This window comes from Mesoplodon bidens, assembly GCF_964165515.1.
Source record: "Mesoplodon bidens genome assembly, chromosome: 14".
NCBI lineage: Eukaryota > Metazoa > Chordata > Mammalia > Artiodactyla > Ziphiidae > Mesoplodon > Mesoplodon bidens.
Window position 1 is genome coordinate 58,495,529 of NC_138170.1, and position 18,624 is coordinate 58,514,152.

The 18,624-nt window shown below is 48.5% G+C and overlaps 1 pseudogene across 1 annotated transcript; it reads right to left on the bottom strand.

Annotated features, from left to right (window-relative positions):
* Positions 1 to 14,128: 14,128 nt before the first annotated feature.
* Positions 14,129 to 14,700, bottom strand: LOC308627595 (large ribosomal subunit protein uL6-like; annotated as a pseudogene). Its single transcript has one exon. The product of its transcript is annotated as a large ribosomal subunit protein uL6-like (transcript).
* Between the last annotated feature and the right edge of the window lie 3,924 nt (positions 14,701 to 18,624).

The window sequence follows — 18,624 nt, forward strand, 5'->3', positions numbered from 1 at the left end:
CATGCTCACGGGCCTAGCCACTCTGCGGCATGTGGGATCTTCCCGGACCGGGGCACGAACCCGTGTCCCCTGCCTCGGCAGGCGGACTCTCAACCACTGCGCCACCAGGGAAGCCCGACAAGTACTTTTGATGTGATTTGTCTTGGCCACACTAACTGCTGAAGGAGACTAATTATGATTTTGTAAATCTTTCATCTATTAAAAACAGACAGAAAAGTGTCATTTGTTAACAAATGTTTTTCTCATCAGTCCCAGCAGCTGTTGAAGTTGCTAGAAGTTTGGAGGTACTCTCTCAAATGTCTGCCTTGAGTGGGCCTGGCATTCGGAAGTACAAGGGAGGGGAGAGGGGTGAGGAGGGTGCTTTCGTGGGGGGAGGAGACAGGGTAGGAGTGGGAGGGCTGGGGAGCTACCTCGCTGGTTCGGCCTTCCTCTAGCCTGAGGCTGACAGTCCAGCTGCTGCCTCTTGGGTGCTGTCCTGGAATTCCTATTATGTCTCAGGAATCTGGCTCTGGCCAGTGATGAAATTACAGACAACAGTGTCCAGCCTCACCGATGTGACCTGAGAGGGGAAACCTCTCTTCTGGGTGCCAGCTTTGGAAAACCTCCCAGACCTCTCTGCCAGGGCCTTGTCCCCAGTTGCCTTCCTGACCTGGGACTCACAAGCCCTGAGCTGTTTACTGGCCCCTCCCTTCCACTAGGAAAGTGTCCCTCTGCTGCCTTTGTCCACAATAGGTAGTAAGCACTAAGAAAGCAAACCAGAGCAGGTCTGAGGCTCAAAGAGTTTTCAATCAGAGGGAGAGTTATTTTATTTTTAATTTTTAAAGTTTATTTTTGGCCGCACTGCGCTGCTTGTGGGATCTTAGTTCCTCTACCAGGGATCGAACCCGTGCCCTTGGCAATGAAAGTGTGGAGTCCTAACCACTGGACCACCAGGGAGTTCCCATTATTTTATTTTTAAAAATCCTATTCAGAAAATGTTCATTGAGCCTTACGAGGTACCTGGGTGACAACATGGAACAAGATCCTGATCTTGTCCTCAAGGCAGGTAAAGCTCAGAGGAGAAGGTAGGCCTGCGAACAGGCAGTGATGAAAGGATGAGATAAGGGCTGGGATGGATAAGAGCAGGGTGCTGGTACCCACTGGGGCCAGATGAGAGATGCTGGTACAGTGCTGTTGGGAAAGGAAGAGGTGTGTGGTAGGCAGAGTAACGGCCCACAGAGGTCCATTTCCTAATCCCCAGAACCTGTGTCACCTTACAAGGCAAAAGGGACTTTGCAGATGTGATTAAATTCAGGATTTTGAGATGGGAAGATTATCCTGGATCATCTGGGTGGGCCCAGGGTAATCAAAAGAATCATAAAAATGTGGAAGAAAGCATATGGTCAAAGTCAGAGAGAGTTGAAGATTCTGTGCTGCTGGCTTTCAGGATGAAAGAAGGGGCGAATAGCCAAGGAATGCAGGCAACTGGAAAATATCAAGGGAATTGGCTCCCCCCTAAAGCCTCTAGAAGGAACACAGCCCTGCTGACACATTGATTTTAGCTCGGTGAAACCCATTTTCGGACTTCTAACCTCCAGAACTGCAAGATAATAAATTTGTGTTATTTTAAGGCACTAAGCTTGTAGTAATCTGTTACAGCAGCCATAGGAAACTATCAACTAATGTAAGGTGAATAGGTTCAAGAATGATTTTTTTTTTTTTTTTTTGCGGTACACGGGCCTCTCACTGTTGTGGCCTCTTCCGTTGCGGAGCACAGGCTCCGGACGCGCAGGCTCAGCGGCCATGGCTCACGGGCCCAGCCGCTCCGTGGCATGTGGGATCTTCCCGGACCGGGACACGAACCCATGTCCCCTGCATCGGCAGACGGACTCTCAACCACTGCGCCACCAGGGAAGCCCCAAGAATGATTTAGTAAATAATTTGATTAGAGAGAGGAGGGGAGAGAAAGGCCCCATGGGATTTCTGGGTCAGGCATTAAGGTGAATTGAAGTTCCGTACCCTGAGCTAGGGTCCACTGGAGAGGGCTTGGGGGAAGAGGGATGGTGACGAGATACTCACTTTTGGATACATTACAACGTTAAGTTTGAGTGTCCACGAGTGTCAAGGTGAAGATGTCCAGTAAGCAGTTGTCTGCCAGGAGAGAAACTGGCCTGGAGACCGAGGTTGTCCTTGGTAACTGAAGTCCTAGGTCACATGAGATAACCCACAGAGTGACACTGGGGAGAGAGCTGAGGACAGAGCCCCACGTTGGAGGGAAAAATCTCTTTATAGGTAGAGACACAGAACAGAACACACCTCCAGGGAATTTTTTGTTCTGTAAACATTTCTGTTCTTGTATCCTCTTTGCCCCCAGGGCTCTTACAAAACCTCCTCATGTGTACAAATGGACAGATTTCGGTTCTGCACTCCTGGATTGTCCCTTTTATCCTGGTTCTTAGCCTCCCAGACACATAAGGGGCTTTAAAATGTCCCTGGGCTCCAGCTGCCACTCTTTCTTCATGCAGAGCAGCTGCACGTTTCCTGCTTGGGGACATCAGGGTCTGCACACAGAGTCTGCCTGGCAGCCACGTACCCTGCCTCTTCTCTCTGGTTCTCCTGCTCAGATTTTGGTCCTGTCAGAGGGAGGCCACCTTCCTGACTCTGCTCCTGGCATTTGAACCTGAGCTTAATTTGACTGTTTCAGAGTTAGAGTACCTCAGCCCCGCTCCCTAGCTTTTGTACATGCTGTTCTCTCTGCCTGGAACACCCTTCTGGAAAATACCACCAGGTCTGCCTGACTCAACTTTCAAAGCACTTCTGCAGGATTTTTTGTCCACGGGAGATAGTTTCATTTTAGTCTCATGTGGATCATGAAGGACTGTTTACTGGCCTGTGTCCCTCTTCTTGACCACGAGCGCCTTGTGATCACGGACCCTGGTTTCTTTATTTCAGTATCCCCGGCACCTAACAGAGTACACGATTCAATAAATGTTTTTGCTGAACTGAACCCATCCTTCTCGACTGCGTCTCTGTCGGCATCTGACAGCTAGGTGAGCTTGCACAGCTGTCAGGCAGGCACTAATTAGCAACAGGTGAATAGCTGTGCTCAAACCCACATGCTTTCCTTACATAACAGCCCTCCTGATTAGCTGGCTCCAGGCATCACACGAAAGCCTGTCTTCTCTTCCTCTCCCTGTGCCAGAGGCTGCAGGGATCACACATCTCGGCCTCCCTGACAGATACCCATCTTTGGCCTCACCTGTCTTGTTTGACAATGTGAGCCAGGCAGGAAGAAATCTCCTCTGTCTTGGAATGTTCTGGCAGGCCCAGAACCCACACAGAGAGAGCCAGACGGAACGTGTGGCTGGAGGGAGGGAGGGGAGAGGGGCTAAAGGGTGAGGGTGGAACTGAGTCTCCGGGGCTATAAAATTCCATTTTCCCCCGGTGGGTGGGGTGTTGAGAAATGCTAGGATAAATGAACCTGAAAATGAAAAGGAACTGGGGAAGCCCGTGAGTGATCTCAGCTGTTACTCGCCTGTCACGTGCCGCCCCCTGAGCTCTGGTTTCCAAAGAGAAGGACCAGCTGGTGCAGGTCCTAAGGACACTTCTCAGTTGCCTGGCCAATCCAGACAGCCCAGAGGGAGCCAAATGCAGCCACAGCTCTTTGTTTACTTTGCTGCACTTCCCCCAGTCTAGAAAGGAAAGCAGATCCAGTGGATCCAATTACAAATTTGGCCTATGTACCTCCTCCTCACCCCCAAGGTTAAAATAGTTGACTCAACAATGTACATAATAACCCTGGAAACATTGAGCTACATGTCATTGAAAGTTTAAATACAAAAGCCACACAGAGATCGATAAGTAGTGTAAAGGTGAATATTTAAGACTTTTATAGCTCAGTAGGCCTGCATTCTGCTGAGGAGTGATTCTCAAACAAGCTGGCATCAGCATCACTGGAACCGGTTGCTGGCCCCGCCCCTAAAGTTTCTGCTGCTCTAGGTCTAGGGTCAGGTAGAGCATCTGTAGTTCTAACAAGTTCCCAGGAGATGCTCCTGCCGCTGGTCCAGGGGCCCCTGCTTTCAGAACCACTGTTTTCTTTAACAGCTAAAGAAACTCGTTTAGAGAGAAATTAAACCAACAAATAAACATACACAAAAGGGTACTGGGTGAAAACCTGGCCTCAGGGCACTTGCAAGTAGAAGGCCTCTGGACACTTCTCATTGCCCCTTGTATGGTAGTTCATGCTCTTCCAGAACTATCCAAGGTGGAGGAGAAATGGCTTTTCCAAAGGGGGTACCCTGGGATTCACAGCCTTCCGCCTCTTGGCTCCCACGATGTCCCTCCCACATGGCGTCTATGTATCCAGCCTCCTGGTGCACAACCAAGTGAGGACAAATCTCAGGGGACAGTACGTTTAAGCCTGTGGGATTTGGAGGTTAGAAGGCTCAGCTTGTACTAACCAAAAATATTACTGTTATTTCCAAACCTTTCTAGTCTCCTGCTCTTCTCTACTTCCCTAGCCCTGACTTCTGAGTCTAGTATCTTCTAAAGCTGACCTTAAATGCCAATGTTTCTCCCCCTTGTTTTTCCAAGAACGTAACACACACTTCTCTGTGGAAACTGAGTTATTGCTTTTGTCCTTAATTTCCTGGATGATTCAAGGTAATTTTCTGCTTGGACTCCATGTCTACCCTTTGATTGCACTCCAATATCATTCTCCCAGAGGCTGGAACAGCCTCAGTTCCCTTTCACGAGACATCCTGAATTGGACTCTGCCATCTCTTCCCCACTCCAGGATTACAGCCTCAAGCTCAGCTCCTCCGGAGAATTCTCATCCCTCTCCCAGTGAGCGGGCTCACAAATGCCACGGCCTACTTTAGACGACTTTGCAATGTAAAGAAGTCTCTTTCTCTCTCTCTCCCCTGAGGATGATCTCTCACTTTCTAGGTAGTAACTTCACTCAAATGCAACCCCTCCCTCCCCTCACCCCCCTAGGCCAGATTAAAAATTTGGTGGAGGGAGGAGGGTGGAGGGACGGAGATGTTTTGCGAGTGAAATATTCATCGTGGGGAAAATCAGAGCCTCGTTTCTGACCCTTTGCACTTAAAAAAAATGCAATTTAGTGCTGTTTTTATTTGGGGTGAGATTTCTTAATCGGTTCTGTACTTATGGTCTCTAAAGGTCTTAATCGGGTTCTAACTGCTACCACCAAACCATCAAATCTTGTGAGTACAGGCTGTGTCTTAGTGAGAGAAACTTACACATCGCTTCGCAGACTGTTTTAGTCTTAGGCTGGTTCAGATATTTGCTGAAGGAGAGAATGAACTGCGCTCCTGTGATTCCATGGGCCTTAGCTTAGTTGTATGATGGGATTCATAATATCATACCTCACATAGACGTTGCCTCAGAAAATATTGAAATAAAAAAAATACTTTTGAGGGCTTCCCTGGTGGCGCAGTGGTTGGGAGTCCGCCTGCCGATGCAGGGGGCGCGGGTTCGTGCCCCGGTCCGGGAGGATCCCACATGCCGCGGGGCGGCTGGGCCCGTGAGCCATGGCCGCTGGGCCTGCGCGTCTGGAGCCTGTGCTCCGCAACGGGAGAGGCCACAGCAGTGAGAGGCCCGCATACCGCAAAAAAAACAAAAACAAAAACAAAAACTTTTGAGATTAGAAAAGGTAAAATCTGCAAAAGGTTTTTGACCTCCACAGAGAAAACCTCAGTGCCTACGCCCCTTACTTACGTAAAGAGAGTAATTCTCTCCTGGAGGAAGATGATAAGAGTCAGAGGTCAGGGCCTGTGCAGCTGGGTCACAACGCGGGAACTCTCAGTCCTTAGTCTCTAACCCAGAGCTTTGCTGGGCTTGTGTGTTGGCATCCTTGGTGAAGCTCCAGAATGGAACTCTGCTGCTTCTTACCTCTGATCACGCCGCTCCATTGCTAGCACTGACTCATGAAGCAGCTGTGGAAGCCAGGCCGGCAGAGTCCACGGTTTGGCTTGGGATCTGATTCAAGGACAAAGGCCTTCATGCCATCTGAGCAAATCCCAAGAAGTGGTCACTGCTGCATGCCATTCACGGCTCACATCTGGGGTTTAGGAAATCCACACTCAGAGCCAAAGATGTCATTCTGGCTGTACAAGAAGACTGTCACTGACAGACGCTGTGGCCAGTGTGGCAATCCAGCCAGCAGCTAACCTGACACACAAGAGCCACTCAAAATGCAGTGGGACCCTCTTCCTCTCCAGTCTTTCTGCTCCAGAGGAGACCCTTCTCAGGGTCACTGGATGATCGCCTCTGGGCAGTTTACATTAGAACCACTGCAGAAACACTGAGTGATGCATGGGAGACCCCCAGCCCTTTGCTGCCCGGAGTGGTCAGCTCGGGCCTGGCCCCCAGGGTTTGGGGCTCATTTGCTCACGTTGCTCCCTTGGAAATAGCAGAGTGAAGTCACTCGGGCTGGGTGCCTGCCTTCCCTGCTCCCGGCCCACCAAGGGGGTCAAGGACTGCTGCTCCCAGTAAAGAGCTCTGCAGAGAAGAACAGGCTGCGTTTTGGAAATTAAACTCCTTTTTTAAAAGGTCCACCTCACTTCGAACTCAAGGTGGGGGGTTTCTTTGTCCCCAGCCCGGAAAATGAAAGGCAGAGGAAAAGCTGGACAATCCCTTCTTTAAAGGTGTTTAGGGTAAAGACGATTCTCTGCACTTTTCCTGGGGAGCTCTTTAGGGAAAAGAGTTGTTTCTCGTACTAATTCCGTGACATGTATGTGCTCATTCTCCACCCACTACAGTCGGGGGCAGACCTGGGAAGTTGTGGAGTAAGGGACTCTTCTGGGACCCTGCAAACGAAGCAACCCAGATGATTGTTTGGGCGACAGGTCATTACAGTGGCCTTTCTCTTCTGGGGGAGACTAAGGCTCTTGGGCAGGATGGGGCTGATGAGGCCCCACAGTGCACATGCAGCGGAAGGAGGGCCAGGCCCCGCCTCTGAGGGAGGAGGACCCGCCCAGCTTCCCTTCCCAAGGACCCCAGTAAGGGCTTCCTTCCCATGTGCTCAGGAAGGCTGTGGGAGCCCGCACAATGTGCTTCTGGCCAGGGGAACATGTTGCTGTTAATAATAATAAACACTTAATGAGGATTTACTCTATGCTAGGCACTGTTCTAAACACTTGACATGCATCAGCTTCATTAACAACCCTGTAAAACAGTTGCTATTATTATCATCCCCATTTTACAGATGAGAAAACTGAGGCACAGAGGGGCTAAGCCACTTCTTTGAGGTCACCTGTGCAGGAAGTGCCAGAGCCATGATCTGACCCCAATCAAGTCTGACTCCAGAGCCAGCGCTCTTGATGTTCACATCCTGCTGTCCCACGCCCTTCACTGTTTGGGTATTAAGGACAAGTATTTATCTCACAGGTGTTTATGCCTAAGTAGGTTCACATACTTGATCACATTTGATTTCTTTCTACAACAGCTCTAGGAGGTGGGTGGATTGAATAACATTGTCCCCATCAGATGCTGAGGAGACAGAGACAGAGGTCGAGCACCTTTGGCAACATCGCCTTACTAGTTAGTAATAAACTATTCAGGGCTCCTGATGTTGAAGGAACGTTTGCTCCTTTGACCCACAAGGAGTTAATCCGGAGAGTTGGATTAGGAACAAGTCATGCACCAAACGGAACTCAAGGTGTCAGGTGATTTATGACCCAGGCCTTACCCATCATGACCCGCTTATAGAATAGAATGGAATAATTGCTCAAGGTGCTTAGGGTTGCAAGGACAAGACACGGAGGCCTGGCTCTCCTCAGATGATGGATGTTGACTACAAGGCCACGAGAGGAAGTACGGAGCCCTGGAAAGCATCTCAACAGTGGCACAGCTGTGCCTTGTGCCAGTGCTGCCAACTCTGGCCATGGGAGTGCCTTGGAGAAGTGGAACAGTGGCCAGTCCTTGCTGAGAGCACCCTGTCTTCCTGTGGTCACTTTGACATGCTCTCTGTGAGACCATCATATTCAACCCCTGACACAGGAGGACCTGAGGATCTGGTCACCACCAATAAGGAGTGTCCCTTTTGGACAGACCACCTCCCTGGTGGCAGCCTCACTTGGTCCAGTGTGTGGATTGCTTTTGGTCTGGGCATCTTCTGTCTTCCAGCTGGTCCCGGGCAGGACACTATCCAAAATAACTTCGCCAAAAGAGCCTCCTGGACCCCTTTCCTCAGAGCAGGACTAAGGGCTCGCCAGGCAGTAACCATCGGTGGCCTGTTAAATGCGATGCTAGAGCTAGAAGAGACCTTAGAAACCAACTTTTAATTTTATTGAAAGGCCGAGTTTAGCGAGTCAAGACATTTGCTCAGGACCACTGGGACTGTTCATAGCAGAGCTGGAAGCAGAGCCCGGCTCCCGACTCCAGGTCCAGCACACCTTCTGCTGCCCCCAGGAGAGGCCAAGGAGGGGTCTTCCATCTGCTCCACTGAATGCTTGCTAAGTGCTGCCCAGCAGTTAAAAAGAAATAAAAGCAAGACTGTCTTTGTCCTAACATTTCCATACCTTCTCTCCCCCCACCCCCAAATCCCTGCCGTGTGATTTGGGGCAGACTTGGTACAGAAGGGGTGAGAAGGCATGAGGAAACCCTACACAACAAGAGCCAGGAATCCGTCTGCTAGAGGGAAAGACGTGGGAAGCATCAAGCAGGTGGGCGGGTATCAGACACTACGTATCTTCGATCCAGAGGCACTGCCACCCAATGCTGCCCAGGCTTCCTGGCACTGTCGGCCGCCTGCCCTGCCCCACCCCCCAGAAAGATAATGCACCCAGAGGCCACACTAGAGCCTGTGAGGCATGGAACACCAAGTAAACAGCCCCCAGGAATTTCTCTTACTTGAATTTCAGCTCATTTACTTGGAAGCATCTGTCTTCCCGTCTGGCTGGGGAAAGGGAGAGTAGGGGTGGGAAAGGCTAGGATTACAGTGTCCTTCTGCCTAAAGGAGGCTGCTGGTCGAGAGTACCAGTGGTTCCCTAACACTCTTCCCAGCATGTTTGCAGGGGGTATTGAAAGGACAGAGGGTGGGGAAAGGGCTGCAAGGCCAGGGGCACGGTCTGGACAGGCTACCTTCCTCAGAAATGTTCTTAGTCTTCTGCCTATTTTATACGTAGTAGTTTGTATCTGTTAACCCCATATCCTGAATTTGTCCCTCCCTGCTTCCCTCTCCCCTTTGATAATCACAAATTTGTTTTTTATGTCTGTGAGTCTGTTTCTGTTTTGCATATACATTCATTTGTATTATTTTTTAGATTCCACATATAAGTGATATCATACAGTATTTGCCTTTCTCTAACTTATTTCACTAAGCATATTATTCTCTAGGTCCATCCATGTTGCTGTAAATGGCAGAATTTCACTCTTTTTCGTGGCCAAGTAGTTAATATATAAATATATATATAGGTATATTATACCTATATCTATTATATACCTATACCTATATATATTTTATATATACCTATGTATATTAATCTATGTATTAACTATTATATATTATATAATAACATTATTATTATATAATAATATATCATTATATTATATATATTATTATATAATAATTATATATAATGTGGTATATATATATATATGTATATATATATATATATACATCTTCTTAATCCAGTTATATGTTGATGGGCACTTGGGTTGCTTCCTGTCTTGGCTATTGTAAATAGTGCTGCTGTGAACATTGGGCTGCATGTATCTTTTCTTTTTAATTTATTAATTTAATTTATTTATTTTTGGCTGTGTTGGGTCTTCGTTGCTGCGCGCGGGCTTTCTCTAGTTGCGGTGAGCGGGGGCTACTCTTTGTTGCGGTGCACGGGCTTCTTATTGCAGTGGCTTCTCTCATTGTGGAGCATGGGCTCTAGGCTCGCAGGCTTCAGTAGTTGTGGCACATGGGCTCGGTAGTTGTGGCTCACGGGCTCTAGAGCACAGGCTCTGTAGTTGTGGTACATGGGCTTAGTTGCTCCACGGCATGTGGGATCTTCCTGGACAAGGGATCGAACCCGTGTCCCCTGCATTGGCAGGCGGATTCTCAACCACTGCACCACCAGGGAAGCCCCAGGCTGCATGTATCTTTTCTTTTCTTTTTTTTTGCATGTATCTTTTCAAATTACTGTTTTTGTTTTTCTCGGATATATACCCAGGAGCAGAATTGCTGGGTCACATGGTATTTCAATTTTTAGCTTTTTGAGGACCCTCCATACTGTTCCCCAAAGTGGCTGCACCAATTTACATTCCCACCAACAGCGTATGAGTTCCCTTTTCTCCACATCCTCACCGACATTTGTTATTTGTAGATATTTTTTTTTTTTTTTTAATTTTTTTTGCGGTATGCGGGCCTCTCACTGCTGTGGCCTCTCCCGTTGCGGAGCACAGGATCCGGATGCGCAGGCTCAGCGGCCATGGCTCACGGGCCCAGCCGCTCCGCGGCATGTGGGATCTTCCCAGACCGGGGCATGAACCCGTGTCCCCTGCATCGGCAGGCGGACTCTCAACCACTGCACCACCAGGGAAGCCCTATTTGTAGATATTTTGATGATAGCCATTCTGAACTTGTGTCTGCTTTAAATGGTGGAGTCTGCCTAAATTTTGTTTCAGGTGAAGATCCTGTTGCTAAAACGTTTTGAGGAGCACTAATCTAGTGAGAAGATGTAGGAAGGGAGAAAGCACGGTTTTAGGCAAATACCTGCCACTGGCTTTGGAGTGACGTTCGTCAAGGCTGTTCATCCCTTGGTCAGACCTTGGTCATTTCCACTTGGAGAAAGGCTCACCTGGGCTCTGTCGTCTCTTCCCTCACAGCCTGAGTAGGCTGCCTTCCTCGGAGACATTCTGCCTGTGCTCTTAGGCCAGCCCCACAGCTCCCTGCCCTCCAGGCTCCCCCACCTGCCTTCACCCCATCCCTAAAGTCTTTCTTAGATGGGCTCAAGGGTGTGACACTAACTGAAAAGATTAAAGATTAAAACATTAGAAAAATGATTCCAGATCAAGGTGTTATCATCACATAAATTGACAAGGAAGAAGAAAGATAGGAGGGGGTGAGGGAGAGGGTAGGAAGTGGGAGGAGGGATTCTGAGCCTGCGAACACTTCCAGGGCTACTTTTAGCAATTAGCATTTACTGTCTAGTCAAATGAGCTTCGTAGATCCAGTAGAAAGGGACGCAGAGAGTTTGAGGCAGCTCCTGCTGGCTCTGGTTAGGTAGAGTACACTAATTAGAATTGGGTGGGAAGCCAGAAAAGACATAATTACTCATGTGATTCCCAGTGAGGCTCACTGAACCAATGGGAAGCTTGCCACGGTAACATACTCTGTTGGAAAGGTCAAAGTCATCAAATGAAAACTGCAGGCAGATCAGGAGTGTACTCTTACAGTCAGCGGAGGACTGACAGGTCTCCATGAAGAGGACTGGCACCTTTGCTGACTGTTGAATTCCCAAGCGCAAGCTTGCTCTCCAAATTCCATGACTAGCAAAATACTCCACCTCCCCCGAGCGCCTCCTTGCTGTTCTGTGCAGTTATCTATTAAAGGAAAGATGACTTTTCAAAACAACACTCCCTATGTAGTAGGTGTTCAGGTGGGGGGAACTTAAGTGATTTGGGGAGTAATGATGATGACGAAGAAGATAAAGATAAAATGGGGGAAAAAACCCACAAAGATTATAAACAGATCAGCAAATCTGGACTTTTAGAAAATGGTTTGTGGAGAATACCTATTCTCCCCAAAATAGAGGATATGGAAAAAAAAAAAACAGACCTAACTTTTCCATTAAGATTCTTAGGATTGGGCTTCCCTGGTGGCACAGTGGTTAAGAATCCGCCTGCCAATGCAGAGGACATGGGTTCGAGCCCTGGTCCGGGAAGATCCCACATGCCGCAGAGCAACTAAGACTGTGCGCCACAACTACTGAGCCTGCGCTCTAGAGCCTGCAAGCCACAACTACTGAGCCTGCGCTCTAGAGCCTGCAAGCCACAACTACTGAGCCTGCGCTCTAGAGCCCACGAGCCACAACTGCTGAAGCCCGCGCGCCTAGAGCCCGTGCTCTGCAACAAGAGAAGCCACTGCAGTGAGAAGCCCACGCACCACGACGAAGAGTAGCCCCCGCTCGCCACAACTAGAGAAAGCCTGCGCGCAGCAGTGAAGACCCAACGCAGCCAAAAATAAATAAATAAATTAAAAATAAATAAATAAAGTGGGTGCTTACTCTAGGTTGCTTGGATACTGAGCCACCTGGGACTGGATGGGAGTTCCTGCCTTCTCCCTATAGGAGGTGCTGCATCTCAAGTAAGCCTGTGGGCCCAGGGGTTCTTTCCCTGACAGGATAGTCTCTAATGTCCCACATCGGTGTCTAATATCCTAAGATCTGGGCAGTTGGCATTTTCAGACAACTCCTGTAGACAGCTGGCAAATACAGACTGCCTGGCACCGCTGTCAAGTTTGTTCTGGCACTTGTACTATGTGAAGAAAGAGTGACGGTTGGGGTGGGAGCCTCCATTGCCACACAGACCCACAGTGTGGGCCCTGCAGCTTCCTGGCGCCTGTGTGTCTCTCTGTGGGAGGCTGGGTAGATCCAAGGGACCTTAGCTTTCACTTATTTGGTAAATCCTTGCTTGATTCATTTACCCTATCCCCAAGGTAGCGTATTCCTTAGCCCATGCCTGTAACATCATGGAATTTGCCTTGGACCCTAGTAAGAGGGACCCATCTTGCGTGACACCTTGTTTGCAGAGATGGGTTAATGACATTCGCCTCAAGGGATTGGGGTAAAAATTCACCTGATGAGCCAGGCCCAGAGGCAGCAGCCTGAATAAAGGCATGAAGTTGTGCCTGGGCTTGGCATACTCAGGAAATGACAAATGCAGTGTGGTTTTAGTGCTGAGTGCCTGGCGGGGTGGGGATAAGAGGTGACAGATGACGCTCGAGAGGGATGTGGGGCTAAGGAAACCTTTCTTTCCTTGAGAGGAATCGAATATCTGTAAAGGCTTCTAAGCTTGGGAATGACAGGGTCAGCCTCCCCTCCCCCCAACCTCTGGTCCCCTGGAAAATAGTTAGGGCAGGCAGTGTGAAGGTGGGCTGGAGGAGTAGGGAATCGTTGTTTGGGAGTGAAGGCAAACTCTGATGAGGCTCAAATAGAGCCAGGGAAGTGGGGATAGAGAGAAGGGTCTTTCTTTTTTAAAAAATTTATTTTGTTTTTATTTATTTATTTTTGGCTGAGTTGGGTCTTCGCTGCTGTGCGTGGGCTTTCTCTAGTTGTGGCGAGCGGGGGCTACTCTTCATTGCGATGAGTGGGCTTCTCACTGTGGTGGCTTCTCTTGTTGCAGAGCACGGGCTCCAGGCACACAGGCTTCAGTAGTGGTGGCTCGCGGGCTCTAGAGCGCAGGCTCAGTAGTTGTGGCGCACGGGCTTAGTTGCTCCGCGGCACGTGGGAATCTTCCCAGACCAGGGCTCTAACCCGTGTTCCCTGCATTGGCAGGTGGATTCCTAGGGAAGCCTGAGAGAAGTGGTCTTTCAAAAGAAGAATTAACAGGATTTGATGGCCATTTCGTAGTGGGGAGGGATGCATTTGAGGAAGGAGTTGAAAGGAAGAAGAAAAGCAAATGATGCTCAACAGACATTATTTTTCTTCCTTTCTTTCCCTCTAGAGGACAGAGGTTAGAAGGTCTTGTCTAGATGACAAGGGCTAGAAGATCCTTTCTGGGGAAAGGGCTGACTGGCTAGTTTTGAGAGACCAAGATGGAAGCCTTGGCTCTCGGGCATTAAAAGGTCCCCTGAGCCTTTTCTTCTGGCCCGATGGCCCTGTTTGCCCACTTGCCCACAACTGTCAATGTTGGGCCCCAACATGCATCCCCGTCCTCCTTGTTAAAAGACAAAGAATACCAATAACCATTGCTATGTTGAGACCTTATATAACTTATCTAAAAAAAGAATCTGTTTTCAAGAAGAAGAGGATCAACCATTAAATACGGAGCTGAGGTTTGGCAGGCACCACAAATCTATCTATCCAGATAATACTTTTCAATACAGGGCTTTTCTTTCATCTTTAAAATATCACAGATAGGCCTAAGGAATCATCCGGCATCTTTTTGTGTCTGTAGTTGGACAACTTAGATCTTATTAACCAGCCTGCTGAACGGCTCCTTTTTCAGACACATAGACGTTATCCAAAATTTTTCTGGTATTTTTGTTTTTAACAGCCATGGCTTGCTGAGTCAATGCAGCTGAAGTTTATGCAAGTTCAATGTTGTTTCCTTCAAGAATTAACTCATCTTTATGGCCTTGAGAACTGAACAAGCCACTCCTGGCCTTATCTGAGCCCTGTGGATGTATTGATATTTTGTTCCCAAGAAATTTTGGAAATAATGTTGACGGGGAAGTGAGTGTACACAGACCTCACCTTGTAACGAAAGCCCAGGGTAGCATCCTTGATTGTGTTCTGTTCATGGCTACAGAGTACGAACAATAGCCAGTCCCTTTCTAGTTCCCTACTGTTTGTCAACCTGGAGCTGCTTCTTTTGCTTTCCAAGGAGACTGAGTTCTACATTTATGTCACTGAAGTCCCTCTGCAGGGTTCCTCTGGGGTCCTTCACAATAGCTGTGCTTCCCTTCAGAGTGATGTCGATATTTTCTGGAATGTTGACAGTCTAATTGCTGAGAATGGTCTTCATTCTTGCCGTAGATGCAGCAAAGAGAGCTGTGTGTTTAGGTTAAACCTGGTAAGCAAGTACAAAGCATGGTGAAGCTGTGCAGGGAGAGATGGGACAGGTTCAGCATTTGCTGGGAAGAGGCCTAATGCTTTACATACCTGTAAACATCTCATTTAATCCTCCCAAGACTCTTTAGGCATTGGTGTTCTTGTTTCATAGTCCAGGAAACTGTGGCTCTGAGGTTAGACAAGTGACCATATCTATCTGAAGCTGAAGCTCTTGACCTACCCCCAGGATGCATTGCTGGGATGGGCAAGGGGGTCAGTGGTCCTGGCTGTGATTCCCAAGGGGTGCTCACTCTGTCCAGTGGTTACTTGATGCTGATTTCCTGAGAATCCTCATGTGGTCTTGAACCCAAACCAGTGGGCCCTTTGACCATCCTCATTATAACCACTGTTAGGATAATCAATATGAAATTGAAGCAAGATGGTTAAATATATCCCCAAAATCAAAATACATTGCAGCACAATTTTTATCTATCGGTAGTAAATTAAAGCAGGCAGCCTCTCAGAGCACTGGATTCTCCTTTGGCCCACGTATAGTTATTGGTTTTCTTACTACAAGCACAGTGCCACTTCTTGATCACTGTGACTGTATTATAAACAGATGTCAAAAACTAGCAGGCTGGGCTTCCCTGGTGGCGCAGTGGTTGAGAGTCCGCCTGCCGATGCAGGGGACACGGGTTCGTGCCCCGGTCCGGGAAGATCCCACATGCCACGGAGCGGCTGGGCCTGTGATCCATGGCCGCTGGGCCTGCGCGTCCGGAGCCTGTGCTCCGCAACGGGAGAGGCCACAACAATGAGAGGCCCGCGTACCGCAAAAAAAAAAAAAAAAAACTAACAGGCTATATCCAGGCTACAGACATGTATTATTAGGCCTGGAAGGTGGCTTTAATTTTCTTGTTTTGAAAAATTGAGATAGTTATCAACAATGAAATAAATATTAAGAAATTTCACCTAAAAACCTTATTCTGACTTCTCTTGAAGACCCAAGATCTACTTTCCCCCCATAGCAGCAGTTGGCTGGAACCAGCAGCTAACCCCACAGCTGTCCCTGTCCCTGGCCTGTTGGCCACATTCCCCTGGAGCTTGCTTCATTCACCTAGGTTTCCTGCCTGGCCCTTCTAGCCATCTGGGTTATGGCTTCTGTATGATGCTGATCGAGTTCCCTAATTAATTACTTATGTTAGATCGACTTAATGGTATGAACACTATGAGAAAAGTGTCTGCCCCGGACCCGAGGTCTATGGTTATGGATGTGATGGTGTGGATCCTAATGTTAATCGAGAGACGTGTTGTGGACCTGTAAAACATGAACGTTCTTACATCCCAGGGCAAATGTTTCACAGCCAGCCCAGCAGACTCCAAATCCTGCTGGGAGCAAGCACTTCCCCTGGTCCTGACCCCCAGCCCCACCCATACCCAGAAGCCAGCCTCTCCAAGGATTAGCCCTTCTCTGCTCCAAAGGCACGAGCCAGATTAACACCAATAGCATCTGTTCCCGGCCTGCCCTACCCTGCGGGGGGGGGGGGGGCTTCAGCTGCCAGATGAAATGACAGAGATCCTGAAAGAACACTGTCTGCAACAAATCCAGATTCCTGAGATGGCAGCCTTGCAGACTGGCTCTGGGTGCCGGGGGAGGAAAGTCCAGAGGGAAACTGTACCTGAAAATTCACATCTCTTGTCCAATTATGGATTGGGTTTTCTTTTTTTTTCGGTCTTCAACTTTATATAGCTCTTTGAATTTACCTTAGAATAAACAATTATAGTAAACATCATCTATTTTTAAAAAGTTTTATTGAGATGTAATTCATATATTATACAACTCGCCCATTTAAAGTACAATCCAATGGTTTTTGATATATTACAATATTAACTTTTTAAATTTGTGGTAAAACATATAACATAAAATTTGCCCTTTTAACCATTTTTAAGAGTACAATTCAGTGGCATTGATTACATTCATATGCTGTGTAACCGTCACCACTATTTTCAAAATGTTTTCATCATCCTAAACCGAAACTCTGTGACCATTAAACAATAACTCCTCATTCCCGCCCTCCTCCCCAGCCCCAGGTAACCTCTAATCTCCTTTCTGTCTCTATGAATTTGCCTTTTCTAGATATTACATATAAGTGGAATCATATAGTATTTGTCCTTTTGTGTCTGGCTTATTTCACTTAGCTTAATGTTTTCAAGGTTCATTCATGTTGTAGCATGTGTCAGAACTTCATTCTCTTTTATGGCTGAATGCTATTCATTGTGTGTACATGCCACAGTCTGTTTATCTGTTCATCTGTTGATGGGCACTGGGATTGTTTTCAACTTTTGGCTGTTGTGAATAATGCTGCTGTGAACACTGGTGCACAAGTGTCTGCTCGAGTCCCTGCCTTCAATTCCTTTGGGTGTATATGCCTAAGAGTGAAACACCATCCACTTTAGACTTCCTCTCCCATCCTGGCTACTCACATCAAGAAAATTAACTCTGATCCTAAAAATAGACAGAGATTTAGACATTCTAGGGGAAGCTGACCGTGGCGTGACCAATTAGGGGTACCCATGTGAGTCCTTTGTCTCTTCAAAGCCACAAATGAGGGACTTCCCTTGTGGCACAGTGGATACGACTCCATGCTCCCAATGCAGGGGGCCCAGGTTTGATCCCTGGTCAGGCCACTGGGTCCCACATGCGTGCCGCAGCTAAGAGTTCACATGCCACAACTAAGGAGCCCACGTGCTGCAACTAAGGAGCCCGCCTGCTGCAACCAAGACCTGGGACAACCAAAAAAAAAAAAAAAGCCACAAATTATATCACTCCTCTGTTTGCAAATAGCCAAGCCCCCATGGAGGGCAGTGTGTGGGGGCTCAGACACCCTCAAAGGGACTCCTGCTGCTGCCCCCCTCCCTGCAAGAGCAGAGAAAGAACAATCACCCCTTTGTGAGGAGAGTGGCCATTTAGGAGGAAGGAGAGAGGAAATGGGCATGTTGAGCTTTTTCAGGGGACCAGGTGCTGGAACAGGTGTTGCACATCTGTTTGCTTATTTAATCCTCTAGGGTATCACTGTCCCCCTTTTCTAGATCAGGGAACTGGCTCAGTGGCAGAAACTGAACATGCAACAACTAGGAAATGCAAGCAGATGACGCATGCTGAAAGGAGTGGAAGGGAGAGACCGCTGCTGCTGGGGCTCAGGGAGTTTTCGTGGAGAAGGTGGGTCCTGAAGCTGGACCACGAAGGATAATTCTATTTCCACAAGAAGATGGGGCAGGGAGGGGGCAGCAGGAATAGATGCTGTCGAGCCATATGGAAATTGGTCTGGAATCCTTTCCTGTTACAGCTGGTTAAATCCCACGGTCTAGAAACTCCTGCCCTGGACTACAGTGCTGCAGAGGCAGGGCTTCCTGGCACACAGATGGAGATTACAGAGCAGGATGTTGACTGGGCAGTGCCACTGGGTCCACCCCTGTGGAAGGGAGGGGGAGGGGAGGGCGAGGCAGGGAGCAGGAGTAGCTGGAGGCGAAGCTGGACTAGAGCGCCTGCCCAGCGGAGGCCTCCCCTCGCTCATGGTGGGCTCTGGAGCTGGGCGGGCCCTTCAGTTGTCCTAGGTGCGCCCAGGGAGCCTGGCCTTTCTTTCCTGCATCGATCAGTCACTGGATACGGGCTGCCCTGGGGAAAGTGGCGTGACCTGGAGTGAGACGGTAACCTGCGACCAAGATAATCCCCGGAGAGGGTTGACAGCTGAGACCTATCATCTGACAACCTTCCCAGCATCTGGGGAATCAGCTTTCCAGTTCCAAAGGGGAATCTGGTGGCACATCACAGGGTCCCCATGAGCTGACTCTTCAAGGGTCCCCTTACCCTGTCATGCACTGCAGGCTGAGGACCATCAGATTCCTTGGGCCTCTTGTCTCT